This window comes from Bubalus kerabau, chromosome 6 (assembly GCF_029407905.1).
Source record: "Bubalus kerabau isolate K-KA32 ecotype Philippines breed swamp buffalo chromosome 6, PCC_UOA_SB_1v2, whole genome shotgun sequence".
NCBI classification, from domain to species: Eukaryota; Metazoa; Chordata; class Mammalia; order Artiodactyla; family Bovidae; genus Bubalus; species Bubalus kerabau.
Genome location: NC_073629.1, coordinates 69206756 through 69213866, shown reverse-complemented (window position 1 = coordinate 69213866; position 7111 = coordinate 69206756). Strand labels below are relative to the sequence as shown.

General features: G+C 36.7%; 1 long non-coding RNA gene across 1 annotated transcript; it reads left to right on the top strand.

The window, feature by feature from the left end:
- Window positions 1-302: 302 nt before the first annotated feature.
- LOC129656186 (uncharacterized) lies at window positions 303-5277 on the top strand. The gene is made up of 3 exons (XR_008716257.1): window positions 303-423; window positions 837-961; window positions 4847-5277. It is a non-coding gene; the product is annotated as an uncharacterized LOC129656186 (long non-coding RNA).
- The last annotated feature ends 1834 nt before the right edge of the window (window positions 5278-7111 follow it).

Sequence of the window (7111 nt, the reverse complement as noted above, 5' to 3'; positions counted from 1 at the left end):
GTCGGACACGACTGAGTGACTTTGACTTTGACTACTTGATATATATAGTAATGTGTATATGTCAACCCCAATCTCCTAATTTATCCCTTGCCCCTTACTTCCTGGTAATCATGTTTATTTTCTACATCTGTAACTCTGTTTTGTAGGTAAGTTCAATTGTACCTTTTTTCAGTTCCACATGGAAGTGATATGACATGATATTTGTTTTTCTTGTTTGACTTACTTCACTCAGTTTGAGAATCTTCAGATCCATCTACGTAGCTGCAAACGGCATTATTTCATTCTCTTTTACAGCTGAGTCGTGCTCTCTCATTAGGTGCTCCTTCTGCCAGTGCTGCAGTGACTGTGGACAACTTCTTCCCTCATAAAAACCTTCTCTCTAGTCCTCGTACTGAAGCCAAAGTTCTTTGTAGCCCACTGTCTGTGAGAAGATTTCTTATATGCTTATCTATTTTGACTAAAATGGTGCATAAAATAGGGGCACATTTCTGAAACTGTTAATTAGGAGATTAGTTTTCTGTTTATATGAAGGACAAATGCCTTTTGTAAAGAGAGGAAAGAATAGAAGTTCAGTGTTTATGGAACACTGGGCCACACTAACCATCACAAAAATGCAGGATGGAAGTCAGCTTTGGTGTGGAGTTCTCAGTGTTCAGTGTTTAGTTATAAACTTTCTCCTAGTTGTTAAGATTACATTTTATTGTCAAAGGGAAAAGAGTAAAGGAAGTGACCTAAAGAAATAGTAATAAAAAGCCAACATTTGCTGAGTATTCACTGCATGCATGCTAGGTACAGTGTCAAGTGCTTACACAGAGAATTTAATGTAATCCTCACAGCAACTCCTGGAGATAACCTTATAGCCCCCATTTCGCAGAGGAGAAGACTGAAGCACAGAGAAGTCTCAATATGGCCAGGTCACAGAGAAGAATAGGAATTTCAATCTAGGCAGTTGATGATCCAGGTGAGTTAAATTCACTTAACAATTTATCATCTATCCTTTTATTTTGGTCAAGGAAACACAGTATCTCATTCATTTCATTTAATTCAACTGATAGTTTTGCTCTAAGCCCTCTACAGTATCATAATTATTCATAGTCATCACCATTTATTTAGCAACAGCCTCATGCTTGGTGGCCAACATATACAGTGTTTGGTAAAAGCTAAGGTGATATATTTTTCTTCCTAGTTTTTTATGTGTGTCCTCTCAATGTTGTATCTCTTCATATTCTTTCTTCAGAAAATGACAAGCTTTCTACAGAATACTAACGAGTTATCTCTTTTTATTCTGTGTGAGACATAATTCAGATTATGGAAAGGACTGTTTTCATTAGACAAAGTTAAGGTCAGTTAGCACAAGCATGTGGGATTCATTCAGGTTCTCATTTTTATAGCTATCTAAAATCAGTAAGAACTGGAATGTGTCTTGCTTTAAATTTTTTTTAGTATTTTGTCTTGCGAGATGATCTAGAGTTGACTAAGAATCAAGAAACAGGAAGCAAAGATCCATGCAAAGGCAATGCAAGACATTGGCATTTGGTTGTGGGCAATCAAATAGTGGTTAAGAAAGGATGTGGCTCAGATGCTAAAGAATCCACCTGCAATGCAGGAGACCTGGTTTCGATTCCTTGGTCAGGAAGAGCTCCTAGAGAAGGGAATGGCTACCTATTCCAGTATTCTTGTCTGGAGAATTCCATGGACAATAGGTCTGTGGGGCTGCAAAGAGCTGGACATGACTGAGCAGCAAACACAAACATACAAGCGCGTACACACACACACACACACACACACACACACAAGGATCATTGTAGCCACCTCTGGCAGCAGGGAGCCAGGTCTACCTAGGGCTGCCTCTTTTTTGGCCATTCCTCATCCTTTGATGTGCTGTATCAGCATACCATTCCCTGCTCTGATCTCCAGCATTTCATTGTCAGCCATGGATATGTACCCTGCTGCTTCTCACTTCCATCCCAAGGCCAGCCCCAGGCAGACTGTTTAAGAAAATAGCCTGTCTTGCTTCTCTGCAGATGGGATATTTTACATGAGAAATAATCCAGCTGATTCTTTTCTCCACAGTTTGAAAAAGAATGAGCTGGCCCGTGGTTTAGTAGGGATTTGGGTCAGGAATGAGCTATGCTGTCAGAAGAAAAGGCAGTTAATGATGGGAGTTTGTGAACTCTTGGTTTTGAGTTCCAAATATTGATTTAGACGTAAGTTCAAGAATTCAAGACCCTATAGTGCTGTTTATTTCCACCTCTGAGTCTCAGTTTCTTTTTCCATGAACTCAAAAGTTAGTCCAAGAAGTAAAAGAGAGGATGCGTACACCGTGTTTAACATATGGTCAGATACGTATTGAGTGCTCAATTAATGTCATTTATTAGTGTTGTTGTTTTGGTTTTTATTTCATGGAGAAGGGAAAAACATCCAACCTCTGTTTTCAAATCTTCCCCAGAAGCCTGGTCACCTGTGTCCTACAAAACGGCTAATAATGTTAACCCCTTCACACAATCCTGTTCCCATTGAGCTAGTTGACTGTGCTTTGCCGTATAAGTATCTAAGACTGTAAAAGGCCCTTCAACTAATGAATGACTTTTTCAGGGAATCCTCCTTTGGCATCTTATTGTAAATTTCGACCCTTCCTCTTTCCCCATCTTCCATATCCTTCCCTACTTTTGACTGATGATCTATGGATTTTCTGAGAGACGTGTCTTTTAAAAATTATACCGTGATGGTGCATTTTAAAGTTGTGCCTGATAATTACATCCATTTTTTACATTAGATGCTTTGTTTTTATATTGCTAGAAGCATGGAAATTAATATTTATATTACTTTCTTGGTATAATGTGCTTCTTGTCATCATGTAAAGTCTCTCTTTACCCTAATAGTACTTTCTGACTTAAATGTTCTTTTGCATGAAATTGATATTAAAGCACCAATTTTCCTTTCTGTAAATGGAACATTATTCGGCACTAAAAAAGAGAAAATTAGTGATACACCTGATAAGGATGAATCTCAAAAACATTAAGCTGAATGAAAGAAGCCAGATAGAAAGATTAAATGTAGTAGAATTTATAGAAAATTTATAGAGTGTTATAATTTATAGAAAATTAGAAAAATTCTAATTTATAGTGACAGAAATCAGGTCAGTGATTACTAGGGGACAAGTTGGTTGGAGGAATTGACTGGGAAGAGACATAAGGAAACCTTTCGCAGTGAGGGAAATATTCTGTACCTTGATTTGTAGTAGTAGTTACAAGTTTATATTTATTGTCAAAGGTCATCAAACTATACTCTTAAAATGTTGTTGTTCAGTCACTCAGTCATGTCCGCCTCTTTGTGGTAAAAAGAGAATTAGTGGACTAATTCCATGGACTTCTGCATGCCAGGCTTCCCTGTCCTTTACTATCTCCCGGAATTTGCTAAAACTGATGTCCATTGAGTCAATGATGTCATCCTCTGTCACCCTCTTCTTCTGCCCTCAATCTTTTCCAGCATCAGGGTCTTTTCCAATGAGTCCCTCTTTGCATCAGGTGGCCAAAGTGTTGGAGCTTCAGCTTCAGCATCAGTTCTTCCAATGAATATTCAGGGTTGTTTTCCTTTAGGATTGACTGGGATGGCTTTTATGGTATATAAAATATGTTTTAATAAAGTTGAATAATAGAAAAAGATCTGATTTGATGGTTTCTGTTCTTTACAATATGAGCTTTTTTGCTCTCATTATGAATGATGGTTTAGCGCCACACAGGTTTCTGGGTGGATAGTCATTTTCCCTCATACTTCAGATGTGTTATTCTATTATCTGCATATCATTGTTCAGGAGAACTTAGTCAGTCCAGTTGCTTATGTTTTCTTTTCCTTCTTCCAATAGCTTTGAAGATTTATGTTTTGCTCCAGAAGTTGTACATTTTCACTAAGATATATATAGTTGAGGATTTGTTTTTTAATTACTGTATTTGAAATTAAGTGTAATCCATAATGACTGACTTCTTTCTTCAATTCTGGAAAGTCCCTGGACATTCCTTCTTTGCATATTGGTTCTTTTTCATCTTCTCCATTATTTTCTTCTATAATTCTTATCAGATATACGTTAGACTTCTTATTTTAATTTTCCAATTTTTTAATACCCTTTCACATTCCATATTTTGAGTACTTATATCTCTTTGTGCTACATTATCCCAGAATGGTTCCCTTATGCCTGTCTTCCACTTCACTAATTCTCTTTTCACCTGTTAAGGACTTTTATTTCAATGAAGGATTTTTATTTTACTCTTAAAATGTCAATTTTTAATACTTATCAAACACTTCTGCTTGTTTTTCTACTGTCCAGTTCTTGCTCTGTGTTTTCTGTTTCTACCTTTATCTCCTTGCATGTTTTAAATGTGTTTATTTCTAAGTCTCTCCATTTTCCTTTGTTATCCAAGGTCACAGTGTGCCATTTCCACTCTCTGCTTTGTCTACATCCTTTTTCCTTATATGGTCTGTGATTTTTTATCATAAGTTGATTTTCAGAAGGGTTTGTTTAATGTGTGAATCCCATAGGATCTGGAGCTGTTTTGAGTTTGCCTCTGTGAGGTCCCTAGAGATTTCACTGGTCCTGGCCTAATATTTATGTTTAACTTCTTTGCCAGATTGTGTTTACATTGAGCATCGTGATAGTATCTTCCCTCTCACAGGCTCTTTTATAAAGTACTCTTGCCACTTTATTTAGTTCCCCTTGCCCTGATTCCAGGCTGCCCTGTGGCTGGCTTTAACTATAGAATGTGGTGGAAATGACATTTTATAACTTCCAAGACTGGATTTTAAGAGATCCCTGACTTGCATTATCACCACTTAACTTGCTTCCTTTTAGAGGCCAGTGGTCATGTTAGATGCCTAACTACCTTGGGACTACCATGCTGTGAAGAAGTCTGTGCTTTCCACGTACAGAGGGAGAGCTGAGAGAAAGAGCACCAAAGCAATCAACCATATGAGTGACGATTTCTTGAACCTCTGCCTCACTCTAGCTGAGTCAACAGATAGATGCAGGCAAGTAAATAACCCAGCCTCAAGTAGAACAGAAGAACCATCTAGCCAAGTTTGACCTGAATCTCTGACTACAAGATCATAAGCAAATAATTTCTTTTATATTGAATTTTGATATTTGAAATAATATGAAACTATCAAAAAGCTTCATTTACATAGTCACATAGAAATGACCAAAACTCTAATTTTCTGTGGCTTTTAAATTTCACAATTCTATTTTAAAGCATATTTGCTTTTTATTTTGTTTTTAAGTTGCATTAAATGTTGATTAAGATTTGTAGGATCAACTAACCTAAGGACAATAAAATTTTCTTCTTGTTTCAAGTTTCAAAATAGGAGGTCCCTGGCTGTATTTTTTTCCCCTCCAAACTTGAACTCTGCATAAGCAAATAATTTTAATCCACCATATATCTGCAGATTTCTGATTCTTGATGCTTTTCCACTCATTAAGTGTTAGTCACTCAGTCTTGTCTGACTCTTTGTGACCCCATGGACTATAGCCACCATGCTCCTCTGTCCATGGAATTCTCCAGGCAAGAATACAGGAGTGGGTAGCCATTCCCTTCTTCAGAGGATCTTCCTGACCCAGGGATCGAACCCAGGTCTCTTGCATTGCAGGCAGATTTTTTACCATATGAATCACCAGGCAAGCATGGTATAGGTAAATGGCAAGCTATCTTACCACTGCTTTACTCTAGTGGATGTAGCCTTTCAAATCCATCTTTCACTGAGGTCTTTCTATGTTCCCTGCAAGGACTGGAAATGCATCCTAGCTACTAGGACAATTCTCAATCCCTTTGGGATGACTTACTCTGATCATCATGAGGAAAAATGAATATTTCCTCTCTGATACTACTCTTCTACCTGCAATATATAGTAGTTTCTAATTTTTTTTACAGAAGGAGATTTTATTATTTAGTTCAAAATACTTATATTGAGCAAAATCCCATCTTTTCTGTCTCACTGGCCTTTTTCACTTAACTATGTCTTAGTCAAACTGAACTACCTACTCTTCCTATACATACCCCATTCTGCATCCTGTTTGTGGAGTTGCTTATGTTGTTCTCTTTGCATGAAATACCCAACCCTCTGGTACCCATAAATAGATCTAACCAATCTTTCAGGCCCTGCTAAAGTGCTTTCTCTTCCATAAAGACCTTTTTTGATAGTTCAAGCTATAATCTCTCCTTATCTTGAAGACTAATGTTTCAATTGGTCTGTAATTGTCTTCTGATTTCTACCTTCTCAGGACTTTAAAGCATAGTGGTTTAAAACAGAAGTTGGTGAAGTATAGCTCACCACATATCCAGAAAACTGATGGTTTTTGCAAATAAAGTTGTATTGGAACGCAGTCACACTCATTCATTAATATACCATGTATCATTACTTTGGCACTGCAATGGTAGAGTTGACTGGTTGGAATAGAGACCGTTAAACTCAAAAAGTCTAAAATATTTACTATCTGGCACTTTACAGAAAGATTTTCCATCTCTGGTTTAAAACATGAGAACTAGACTTTGTATCATTTTTTAACATTTATCAACTATTTGACCCACAGGCTTGCACTGGAGGTCAAATGATAAAATGGGAATGCACTATTTTGGAACCTTTACAACATGAATATAGAGTATTTCTATTGCTGTTACTTTTGCCTTAACTTAAACCATATTATAATTTACCTCTAACTAAATAAATCCTTCTCATAAAGAAATGAAAAAAAAGTAGAAAGATCATGGTATTATGACATTATTACATTCTTTTCATACTATATATATATATATATACACACACATATGCACACACACGTGAGGCGCTTTAGATAGGAGCTTGACTAAGCAAATATCTAGATTAAGCTTAGAAAAATAGAGGAAAACTTTTCCTTTGTAAGCTCTAATGAGGTATGCTATGACTGCAAAATAGACCAGCACATCTTTGGTTGTTTGTGTAAAATGTCCATCTCAAGATGATATTTAGAGAGTGAGGAAGTTGATGTTGCCATTTCTAAGCATGAAAGGATCCCTCAGCTTTTGTGTTTTTACAGAGCCAGATTTTGGAAAATAGAATGTCAAAGATGGTTTATCAGAATGGATAA